This window comes from Pinus tabuliformis, chromosome 2_2, assembly GCF_031772625.1.
Source record: "Pinus tabuliformis cultivar Carrire ecotype Pingquan chromosome 2_2, CPIR1, whole genome shotgun sequence".
Taxonomy (NCBI): Eukaryota; Viridiplantae; Streptophyta; class Pinopsida; order Pinales; family Pinaceae; genus Pinus; species Pinus tabuliformis.
The window spans coordinates 1,152,978,005-1,152,990,616 of NC_142300.1; the positions used below are offsets into that span (position 1 = coordinate 1,152,978,005).

At 44.5% G+C, this 12,612-nt stretch overlaps 1 pseudogene; it reads left to right on the forward strand.

Annotated features, from left to right (window-relative positions):
* Positions 1-10,063: 10,063 nt before the first annotated feature.
* Positions 10,064-11,762, forward strand: LOC149197485 (18S ribosomal RNA; annotated as a pseudogene).
* Positions 11,763-12,612: the final 850 nt, after the last annotated feature.

Consider the following 12,612-nt stretch of genomic DNA (forward strand, 5'->3'; position numbering starts at 1 on the left):
CATAAGGGAGAGGTAGATTGTCTATTTTTTTTTTTGCATGTTTATCTGATGTTTATCATTCAGGTCAAAAGCCAGGGGTCTGGGTAAAGGTAAAGCTGCGTGCAGGTCTAACGAATAGAATGGTATGGAATTGTCTGTGATAGGGAAGTTTCATTAAGGGGGAGAGTAAAGGTAAGGCAAGGTGTCGGGAGGTTGTAGTAGTTGTTGTTCGGCAAGGTTCATGAGAGTTTATGGATAGGTGAGTGAATAGATTTTCTTGTCAAAGTGACCTAACGTAAAAACTTCTTGATTGCTCTTCTATTATATATGTGAAAATGCTAAAAAGCTAATCACACGCGACCTCTCTCTCTCTCTCACAACCTGGGTATGAGTTATGTTATAACGTATATAGACTTCACACGGTTGTCTCACTATATAAAGAATCCCCCCTTTGCTAAAAACAACCCTATGTATAAATATACTGGCTATAAGCCCTGCATAAAAGCCTTATCTCTTTTTGTGGGTGCACCAAACATTCTCTATTGACCCACCCACCTAACTTCACACGAGGTGTAACCAAGAAGGCAAGGTCTACGAGCTGCTGATGCAATTAAAGCATGTAGAGATACCGGGGTGAATTAGAGATAAGAGAGAAACGCTCTGAAAAGGTATGGTTTATAGTGACTATAATCCAGTTTGAAAGCCCGATGAAGGATTATTGGACATCTCAAAGTAACATTTTTATTAACAAGAATCCTAAAGACTTATTGGGTGGGGGGCGTACTATTTTAGAGCGGCTCCGCTCCTCACCTTCGTACCTCAGGTGAGTGGATAAATCCCCATGAATGATGAAGTTTTTGAAATATGTTGGTAAGCGAAGTTGTAACCCTTTTCTGATCCGGTTTTGCCGGGAATGTGGGGCTAAAAATATAGCTGTAGCTCTCCCTCTTTTGGCCTCGGGCAAGCTTAAAAAAGAATTTCAAACATGGGGTAGTAAGACTCAATCATCATTTCATGTCCTCAAGGTTATAAGGTTCTATCCGGTAGGGGTAATCACCAGGGGAACTATTTGTCCTAAAGGTTGTATGCATAAGTCCAATTGAATTGGAGAATTGCGAGGGGACCTATTCTGGGTAACCAAGCAAGCTGTTGTAGCTATCCTTCCAGCCTCATAAAGCTGTCTGTATGGATCCTTAAACAAGTGGATTGAAAGGGTTAGCGATCAGTGCCTTTCGTCATGTTGGCAAGTGGAAAATGTGCAAGCAGCACACCTTAGCATAACCTCTGTTTATTTCACTTCAACAGGCGAAACACTAAATATACCTCTCTCTCAGTCAACCTTTGCATAAAGAACCTATGGTGAAATCTATCTACTGTCCAGCAGCTCAACAAGCAGATAAAAGCCTTTGTTTCTTTCTTGGCTTAAACTATCCATTCGTAGTAGTTGTCTGTCTGTTGGTCTGCCGTAATGCCCACTTAGGAGGTGAAAATAGGACTGCCCACGCACCCTCTCATTGGGGTAAGCCAAGATAGAAGATTCAATAAGATGAATAGATTCTAGATTGTCAATGTAAGTTTGGAAGGATTAGTATAGAGAGTAAAGGTTAGAAGGAGAAGGATTCGTATCTGGGTGGTGGTAAGGATCTCAGGTAGTAGTAGGTAACCCATCCATCCCATCCATAAAAGGCAAGAGTGAAGTGAGATGATCGTATATAGAGCATTAGTAGGGCAGTGCGGAGTAAGGAATGTGTGTAAGTAAATAGAGAAGCCTATATAATGCCCCTATCAAAGGCGGTATCAAGTCAGGTATAAAGCCTCCTTCCTCTCAAAAACAAGTAGTATCCAGCCAACCTAAGTGGTGGTTCCGTGCGTGGCAGCCTCATCAGTTCTGGTGTTTAGGGTTGGTAAGTTCGGGAAGCATCAATAAAAAGGTAAGCCAGGCAAATCAATTCCAAGATCCGAGAGTGTGTATCGGGTGCCAGCCTGCCTCTTGTGGTTCCGCGGTCAGAGAAGGTTCGGTTTGGTTCGTAGGGAGTGTAACCCAATCCATGCAATGAAATGCCATGTGGGTAAAAGGATTCATTATATATTTGTCAAAGGATGGCGTAATTAAGAAGTTTGATATTCTCGAGAAGGGAATAAAGAAAGGAGGAGCTCGGGCACGATAGGAAGGAGATTCCGTTGGCAAGGGAAGATTATAAATGTAATTGTGGAAATAGAGAGATACCCACCTGACAGAACAACATTCCTTTGAGCTCACATTAATGGAACTTAGTTTCTCATCCACCTAATGGAACAACATAGAGCTAGAGCTTTCCCATAAGCACCTATACGAGACAGGACAATAGTACTTACCAACATCTATACCCCTTTGTGACATACACGTTTCCACCTATCTTTCGCTTCATCCAACAAGGGAAGAAGATACGGGACGGTATGGGTCACTGAGGTGAGGGAGTCTGTTAGTCCGTAAGTCCGTGGTTAGTTAGTGAAGTTACACAATTTGGGTTCCACAATGAGGTAGGTATTTTCCCCAATCAGGTATCTTCCCAATAAGGTAGGTACATGTTTCAATTAGGTTTGCTCTTACCGATGGAGGTCGTACCAATACATGGTGACTTCGAGGTTGATTGTGATTGGCTTGGCAATAGCGATCAATGGCAATTAGCAATTCACGATGACAATAGCGTACGTAAAGTGAAGGAGCTATCTATAATGTAGCGGGCAACAAGAAGGCTCCTCTGCTGGGTATGGAACTCCTCTCGTAAAGGGTCAATAGTAGGGAAGCAAGCCTTAAGCAAATTATCGTACTTGCTGGAGCCGGCACCAATAGAGATTGATTGATAAGGAGCTGTAACCTATACTTGTATGATTATAAAGGAGCGGTCACCAATACTTGGAAGATGCGGTGGGGAAACTACTGGTACGGGGGTTCCGGCACTACTATGGATCGAGGAAGTAAAGCTCCTTGCATGAGGTGGGGGGGGGAAAGACTTGTCAAGGGCCAACTCGTAAAGGACCATGCGAAGCCGCTTTCCCAACATACATAGGAGGGGAAGGTATTCCAGTCATTCGTTATATATGTAATAAGAGTCATTCGATCGCTAAGTGATTGAAGTCATTCGTTATATACGATAGTACTGGAAAAAACAAGATTGAAGCAAGTGAACTGGGCTGTTAATTACTATAAATAATGAGACCCCATCAATGCGTTTACACGCAACTAGGGGCTAACAACCGATAACATCCTTCTTGGAGCCTTCCTATTCCCGCGATTGCTGCTTACAATGAAAATGACTAGCGAAGGACTCATACGGTTGGACCCATGGCTACAGACCTTGCTTAAAGTCGAGTTATAATAGGGACCAATAAGAACTTGAAAGACGGGAGGATTCGGAAGGCATCCAGGGGGAACCAGAGAGGGATACGTAAAATCCCCATCTTCGTTAGATATCCGATGATAACAAAAACACTCCCGCCCAATCAAATGAAATCTAACGAAATTCTCTGATCAGGTCAAGCCAAGCATCAGGCTTTGGGGTGTCCGCACTCACTTACCTAGGCCAGTGGCTTTCACCAGCGTGAGAAGAGGGCGTCTATAGCTCCAACATCTCGTTCGAGTGGTCAGACTTGCTATCTGGTAGCCCAGACCCTGAGCTCGTACAGATCAAAGTGCTTTTATAACACCCTTAAGCTTCGGTCTTACCTTCCTTAACAACTCCAATTCTTCGGCAAGCCCAACCACACGCTAACCCAAGAAGCGGAAAGAAGGTCCCGGAGGGGCTTGCGCTTCCTAGTGCAATGAAAGCCTTTCTTTTATTCATTTCATATAGGCGTAGTATTTATTACTCACCAATCCGATTCATTCTGCTGGCGATGAATGTGAGGGATAAGGGGAAAGTCAAAGGCTTTGGCGAGGCCGTCGTCCCGCACCTTCTTAAACCCGGCATTCCCGTTCCCACGGGAGCTAGGTTAGCATAAAGATATATTTAGAATTGACCTAGCTAGGTCTTTATCCAGCCCGCCATCCATTTATCTCCCACCAGGAAAGATCCCTCTGACCTATGATACTTCTTCTCACCCTCTCAACTTCAAAATCAATCCCCACGAGACGAGCCCCGCGAGGCCAACCACCCCTGGCACTTACCGTAAACCCTATACTCGCACCGTGCTCCTGGTTGCTTGCAGGATGTCCCCTTGCGAAAAGCACCTGTAGATGTCATCTTATGATTACATTAAGCCATGTGGGTGGAGATAATTATTATCCTATTTGGGTAAGTGCAATAGCATTATTATAGGGGAGGAGAAGCACAAGTCGGGGGGTTCCCACCGATCGGAGTAAAGAAGACAAGAGTCAAGTTGTTCAAGCATATGTATAAGGGCCCGGTAGGAATTCGTTGCTACAGAGGGGAACGTCGTGTGCAAATACAAATATGTGACCAAGGATGAGGTTGTATGGGGGATTCACTTTGAGAGGTAACCGAACGTTGCTTTGATAGAGGGATATAGAATGAACCATTATATATGTTATTTTTCAATTCCAATACCAACTTCTTCCACCCACCCAGAAAGAGAGGGTTTGGTTGCTTCATCTGTCTCGCACCTAAAAAAGAAATCCTGTAGCACCTGAGAAGAGAAATCGACCTTGATGTGGAGAAGAAATCCTGCTGCACCTGGAAAAAGAAATCTCTATGCACCTGGCTCGAAGAAATCCTGATAACCTGGAGAGCGGGGAAAGAGCAACAAGCAGTTTACGCTTGAGCAGCCACCGTGCTTAGATTTCTACTAATTGAATCACTGCATTCGGGGACTCCCTTGTTCTCTTAGGTGCGGAGAGACCTTGACCACTCCAGATTAGATTGGGAATTGGTATGGGATGTATAATGTCTTATTTCTCATTAGGGTCAAATCTGCGTTATTGGTGGAGAGAATATATGCATTATCGTTCATCGTTCTGTGTGGAGAGAATAGATCCGTGACCCTTTGTCGAAGATCATGTCTAATAAGATTGAAACTAAATGAAAGTTTTCAATGGAGTTTGGGAAGTGATGATGGGCAGTTGCTCTAAACATATTCACCCATTCCTTCTTTGGGATGAGATCCAAAGATGGAACCTGACCTCAAAATGTGCATGAGAAACTTGTACCAACCTGTCGATCAACTTCTTCCTGTAGGACTTGAAACTAGAAGAAAGAAGTGAATACTTGGTGAAAATAAAGAAAGATGGTGATTTTATCTTGGCACAAATTATACTTTGGGCGACTATGAGTTTGGTGTGCGGCTTCGGGGCTTTAACGAGCTAACAGTCGCAGTCTTTGGGCCTCGCTTATCAAAATGGGGGATCTATTCCATACTAAGTTAGTCATCGGTTACAGCAAATCATTCATTGATCGGAAGAATGAATGGATCAATCAGCATGCATATGATTTCTTTCTTTCTGGCTGGATCGATTGAAAACAATTCCTTGCCCTCAGAAGCGCAAGCCCCTCCGGGACCTTTATATACGTTGATACTGAGAGCGAATTGACATTGATCAAAAAAGCAATCAGCAGGTCTAATCATGTGTGTAGATAAGGCAGGAAGGAAGGATGATCCTGTTTGACTAACAACAACACGTTTTTCGCAGAATGACAGGATCAATCAGATCAGCTGATAGGTCGCCGAATGAATGGAGGGATCTTTTCTTATTCTTTCTTTAGGATCACGCGCCAGATAATCTAGATATAGGCGATATTTCAATTCGCTAAGTCTTTCATATAAATTCCATCCACGTACCAAGATGGATAATAAAATGCCAAGGCCAGGAAATGGCCTATTAGGCGGTTTACTATGGTGATGCCTGCTCCCTCCCAATGAAATGAATCTTTCTTTGGGGTGAAATACCTCACCATATGAATAGTGAGTCCCTACCGGGCCTAGTGCTTTATATCTTATCTGTCTGGGGAGGGAGGAAAGCCAAAACGTGAAGTCTACCAAATAGTATTATTCCGGGTATTCTGGACCCAGTGCCATTTTATGGGCTCACATATCCCACTTCACCAATTCTCTCCTTGGTCTCAAGAGTCATGATATCCCCTAATGGAACAGTCGAAGGCTGCTAGCGTTTGTTTTTTCTACTCCGTAACACCGGTGACCGACTTCCATGAAGTGCTGTGTGGGCGACGTTTGGACTAACTTGGTCAAACAGTTCTCCCTCGCCAGTTCATCTATTGGGCGTCCCAGGGTCACATAAGGAATAGAATAGAATAGTGAATATCTACTTCTTTATCTATGAGTCTTCCCATCGAATAGATAAGGCTGGCTATAGGCCCCGGAGACACAGGCTATCCCACCCAGAGAATAGGGCTATTGGTAGAAAACCAAAGGTTCAATTTACTTATTGGGTGGGGGGGCTTATGGTCGAGCCTGCTTGCGCATCCTGAAAGGTCCCATTCCATGCTATGCTATAGTTATTCTTGGCTTGGCTGGCCCCTCTTACTATATATGGATATGAAAGCGAGTTACTACGTTGATGGCGGCCTTATAGTCGAGCGTTCGTTATTCATTTGACTTATTTTTTTTTACTTAATTTGGGGGGCAAATAAGTAACTAAAAAAGTCACTAACGTACCTCACCCTGCCGGGGGGCATGATGGCGGCCTTAACAGTCGAGCATGCTCACACATCCTACTAATTTGGCCATTTTAGCTTGGCGAAGGTTTTGTAATGACATATATAATTCATTCATGCATAATGACATAGAGAATATATGCTTTGGCGGAGGTTTGAACATCTTTCCCTCCTCTCCCTTTTGGTCGAGCACCTAAAGGTCCTATTATAGCATTTTAAGAATGCACAAGAAGGCTCAACTGATAAGGAGAGGAGGCAGAGGTTTGAACATCTTTCCCTCTCCTCTCCCTTTTGGTCGAGCACCTAAAGGTCCTCTCCTTAACAGTCGAGCCTGCTTGCGCATCCTTAACAGTCGAGCATGCTTACGCATCCTACGAGATAGGCCATTTGACCATGGCATGGAGAGGTTAGAAAGATAGGGTCGAAGAGAAAGGGTGAGGTTCTGATCTGAAAGGGAAGTGTAAGTTCCGATCCTAAGGTACCCGCAGGGTATAGGTTTAGTTATTTATATCTTAGATTATTGAACCAATGTACAAGGACCCTACCAGGGTATCAGTCTTACTACCCGCCAGGGGAGTTTCAGTTACAACCCCACCTAAAGGTATAGGTTTTTGTCTTTTCATTATATATGAAATTACCTATAGTGGAACTGATAACTAAAGCGTTCCTGTGCTTTGTCACAGTATTTACGTATAATAAAGAGAAGGTATAATCCTACTATTGAATAGCACCAACATCCTTGTCTCTTGGTCACTTGGATCCACACATCTACCACCCTGCCGGGTTTCTTTCTATCCGTCTCGACGAGATCTCCTTCAGACCTCATTCGTCGTCCCGACTTTAAATGTGAAAGATGGGGCAGTATCTACTTGGATCTCCCGAAGGGCATAATAATAATGCTGAAGCTGATGATCAAAGCATGTTCCCTATGTGCTAGCTCTCCGTCGCTATCAAATGCCCGGTATGTGTGGCAATGGGTTCGTATGGCCCGGTAAGCCTAGCGTGAGCATCCGTCCCGGTCCTCTAGCGTCAAAGCAAGCCAGCAAGCCCGGTTCTTCTCCCAGCTTGCCAGTAACAACCAGCAAGCAGCAATCCCAGAATCCTAGTGAGGCCAGCCATTCATTATGCCCTCCAAATTCATTCCCGCAATTCCGGCCAGGTCAATAAATGGTGGAAAAAAAGATTTTTGTCTACGTGGGCTAGGCTTAGCTGTAAAAGTGGATAGGTAGGAAAGAGAGAGTCAAGAACTAACTAGCTTCGCTTCGTTGCAGCAGTTATAACATCTTCAAATGCCACTCTGTACCTCAATCTCAGTAAAGGTTCTAAGCATCCACCCACCCAACAAGCAGGTCCTTCCTCCCATAGAATATAATAAGTAATGTAGTTCCTAGAACTGTTCAGAGATCCCACAACTGAGCTGTCCAACTGACATAAAGCTGCGTGTAGGCTTGAAAAGGGAATACGATGGTAGTCATAGTGCAAATGCCCAAGGACGAACTTCTCAGTTCTGGCTATAGTTCCGATAAAAGAAAAGCAAGTAGTTAGGATGGGTGAAAAGGGAGAACTTCATGGGCTCACTTACCTTAACGGGTCAAGAGAGGGGGAGATAGCTCTGCTTTTGATCAAATACTTGTGGATGATGGACGAGAACTGAGAGGAGCCAACCCTACTCTAGATTGACTTGCCCCTAGCCGTACAGTTATCGATATATGTACAGTTATAATTACAGTTATAATTATATGTACCGGAAAATCACTGCCTTGTCCCCTCTCTTCTCTCTTTACCCGCCTCAGAAGAAGAAGCCGTAACGTTATGTACCGGCAAAGGCCCCTACCTTCAGTTATATATATATATATATATATATATATATATATATATATATATATATATATATATATATATATATATATATATATATATATATATATATATATATATAGATATCTATATATATCTATATATATATATATATATATATATATATATATATATATATATATATATATATGACCTTACCGTTTATATATAATCTATCTGGTCCGGGCGTAGCAGGACACCCTTAAGTTGCAGGGAATAGGAATGAACGAATTAGCTAAAGGGAAGGCCCCTATAACGAGGGGAAACTTGCTTATTGATCCATTCCATGGCAAGACAGGGGCTCTTAAGACGGGCTCATAATACTGAAAAAGACCAGCTATTTACTAATGTATGTCGTGCTGGATTGAATGATGGATGGATAATTACATATATAACAACGATTATTCCTTACCGGGTATAAAAACGAGTAAGGCAGTGGGAATCAAGAATCTCCGCCCACACGAATGAGGCATTTTTGGCATTCTTGCCTACTGGATTGGTAATAAGGAGGAAGGAACGCTACCGCGGGATGGAGGTATTATTTTGAATGATCGAAACCGCTCTACAACAAACACAATCGGGATCTCTAGCGGTGGAGTCTTTCTATATGGACCAAGGAGTCGTCAATCAATATGAACCAGGGTCTCTATAGGAAAGGGGCTCTATAACAACCGGAGGAGACTAAATGGAAAAACCGCCATTTGTCTGTCAGCAAGGCTATATGAACAACCAGTCATCTCTATGAAGCAAGGGCCCTATAACAACCGAGGCTAGATGGAACACCCCTTCATCTAAAACAACCAGGCTCCTTCCTCTTTAAACTCTTTCACAAGGGCTCCGCTTTAAACTCTTTCCAGGGCTCTTTATTTCTAGAGCGCTCTTTAAACAGCTGCTGTTCTAAAGGTTCGAAAGGCTGATATCCTTCCTGTGTTGCCCTGCGGGTTCTTAGAAGGAATCACAAACTCTTTATCCAAGCGTGCTCCCCCACCCAGAAGACTAAGAATTTGCCTTTGGCCGCTCCTAACCGGCCAGCCAACTCGGCAGACTAATAAGTAAATCCGATCAGAGCGTTCCTTTGCCTTTCCAGTAGGGCATTGTTTGTTGGCCATTCTTGTTGATGTTGGCACGGATTTAACTGACGGACGGGCGAACGAACGAACTACCTGTGCTGTACCAGATATGCTTTGCCAATTGAAGAAAGAAAATGACGTGGAGATCTTGTCCGGCCCACGGGGGGAGATGTGTTGCCCAGCCTTCGAGTCCTGCTTCTTTCACCTTCCGACTTTTTTATGCTTTGATCGAATAAGTGGAGATCCCATACGATGCTAAAGCGTAATTACATATCTAATGAATGACTGGAAGAAATGGAAGAAGTTCACAATTCGATCTCTCAAAATAGCATAATGACATATATAATATATGCATGATCTGCTAAAGCGTAATTACCTATCTCATTCAGGCAGGGAGATCGTCATCAATTCGATCATGACCGTAATGACATATATAATATATGAATATGAAGGTTGACGGCATTCGAAAGGCCCTATATTATTTAGCGGTCACTCACTCATTCATATGGGTGAGGGGCATTTGATGCTCAAAATAGATCATACTCAAAAAAAGAGTTTGATCCTGGCTCAGAACGAATGCTAGCTATATGCTTAACACATGCAAGTCGAACGTGGCTTGCTTCCCCATCCATCCACGTGGGGGCAGAAGGGCAAGATGAATGGCCCCCTCCTAGTGCGTGCTCACTCACTCAAATGATATGCGAGTGGTGCGCTGGGCGTGGGGCACAACAAGCAAAGTGGCGAACGGGTGCGTAACGCATGGGAATCTACCGAATAGTTCACTCCAAATCCTGAATAATTCATAAAGCAAGCTAATTCACGTTGTTCGATGAGCCCACGTAGTATCAAGTAGTTGGTTAGGTAAAGGCTGACCAAGCCAATGATGCTTAGCTGGTCTTTTCGAATGATCAGCCACACTGGGACTGAGACACGACCCAGACTCCCTCGGGGGGCAGCAGTGGGGAATATTGGACAATGGGCTCACGCCCGATCCAGCACTATCGCATGGGTGAAGAAGGGCACTGCCGCTTTTCAAGCTCTTTCGTCGAGTTTCGATCATGACAGGACTCGAGGAAGAAGCCTCGGCTAACTCCGTGCCAGCAGTCGTAGTAATACGGGGGGGCAAGTGTTATTCGGAATGACTGGGCGTAAAGGCCACGTAGGCGGTGAAAAGGGTGGAAAGTGAAAGTCTCCAAAACACTGGTGGGGTGCTTTCTTGACCATTTCACTTGAGTGAGATAGGGGAGAGTGGAATTTCGTGTGGAGGGATCAAATCCTAAGATATACGAAGGAATGCCAACCGCGAAAGCATGGGGAGCAAACTGGATCAGATACCTTGGTAGTCCATGCCGTAAGCGATGAGTGTTCATCCTTGGTCTGCCTGCCTACTAGGTAGGATTAGGATCAGGGGCCCAGCTAACGCATGAAACACTCCGCCTGGGGAGTACGGTCGCAAGACTGAAACTCAAAGGAATTGACGGGGGCCTGCACAAGCGGTGGAGCATGTGGTTTAATTCGATACAACGTGCAGAACCTTACCAGCCCTTGACATATGAACAAATGTGCATGTCCTTAACGGGATGGTGCGAAAATTCATACAGGTGTTGCATGGCTGTCGTCAGCTCGTGTCGTGAGATGTTTGGTTAAGTCCTATAATGAGCGAAACCCTCGTTTTTTGTTTCTGAGACATGCTCTAACGGATCAATGTCATCGCCCCTTCTCAAGGGCGAGGGTGAGTAAGCGAACTCTCAGAGGCAAGCGCCTCTTTTTGATTGATGACACTCCTATGAAGGCAGGTGCGTGCTGCACTCACAAGAGACTGCCAGTGATATGCTGGAGGAAGGTGGGGTTGATGTCAAGTCTGCATGGCCCTTATGGGCTGGGCCACACATGTGCTACAATGGCAATGACAATGGGAAGCAAGGCCGTAAGGCGGAGCGAATCCGGAAAGATTGCCTCAGTTCGGATTGTTCTCTGCAACTCGAGAACATGAAGTTGGAATCGCTAGTAATCGCGGATCAGCATGCCGCGGTGAATATGTACCCGGGCCCTGTACACACCGCCTGTCACACCCTGGGAGTTGATTTCGCTCGAAGAATCAGACCAATGATCACCCTATCTATGTATGTTCCACTAGTGTGGCCCACTATGGTTGGGGTTGTCTTATTGGCGCATACCACGGTGGGGTCTTCGACTGGGGTGAAGTCGTAACAAGGTAGTCGTAGGGGAACCTATGGCTGGATTGAAACCCTCACCATATGAATAGTGAGTGACTCCATCCCTCTCCCGGGGGTCGAGAGTTCGGCAGGCTCACCCTCACCATATGAATAGTGAGTGACTCCGTCGATGGCGGCCCCCCTCTCAAATAAGTAACTAAAGGCAGTCGAGTGTGCTAACGCACCCTTGCCCCTCCTATTTCTTCTCTGACGGCTTCGTACCTTCATTTGTACGTGTTCCTACTGCTTATGTTCCGGCATAAGCGATTATTCCAATAAGTAGTGTTTTGGAATCTACACATGTTCCAAGTTATGTTGTTCCGGCATCTGATGGAGTTCCAATAAGTGTTGTTCCGCCAATAGCTATAGTTCTTACTTGCGATGTTCCGATATTCCATGTAGTTCCCACTTGTGTTAATAAGGGTGTTATGACGAGTTCAAGTGTTCCAACGCCACTCAAGTTGGTAAGATTGGTTTCACCAACAACTGCCCCATCTTATTTATAGTCGTTCCGATTCGTTCCAATCTTCCCCACTGTCAGTATTCTGCTCCACTTCAATCCTAGTCACTGTAAGGTCCGTGGATCCCATAGCCAGTCAGACCGCAGGCATTAAGCTTCAAGGCGCATCGATCCGGTGTCACGCTAAAAGCTAGGTCTTGCTAACACATAAGGAATATATGGTACTGGCATGGATTCTTGTCATTATTTATATAGTCATAACCATATCTTTAGGAGTTATTCCCCTAGTCATTCCAGGCCATTCCGCATGTAAAAGCTAGCATCAGTATATTAAGCCATTGAAGCAACAAAGGCACCATCTATAGCAGTTTCCCCAGTTCCATACATTTCATACCCTCCATCTCTAGATCCAACACCAGTAG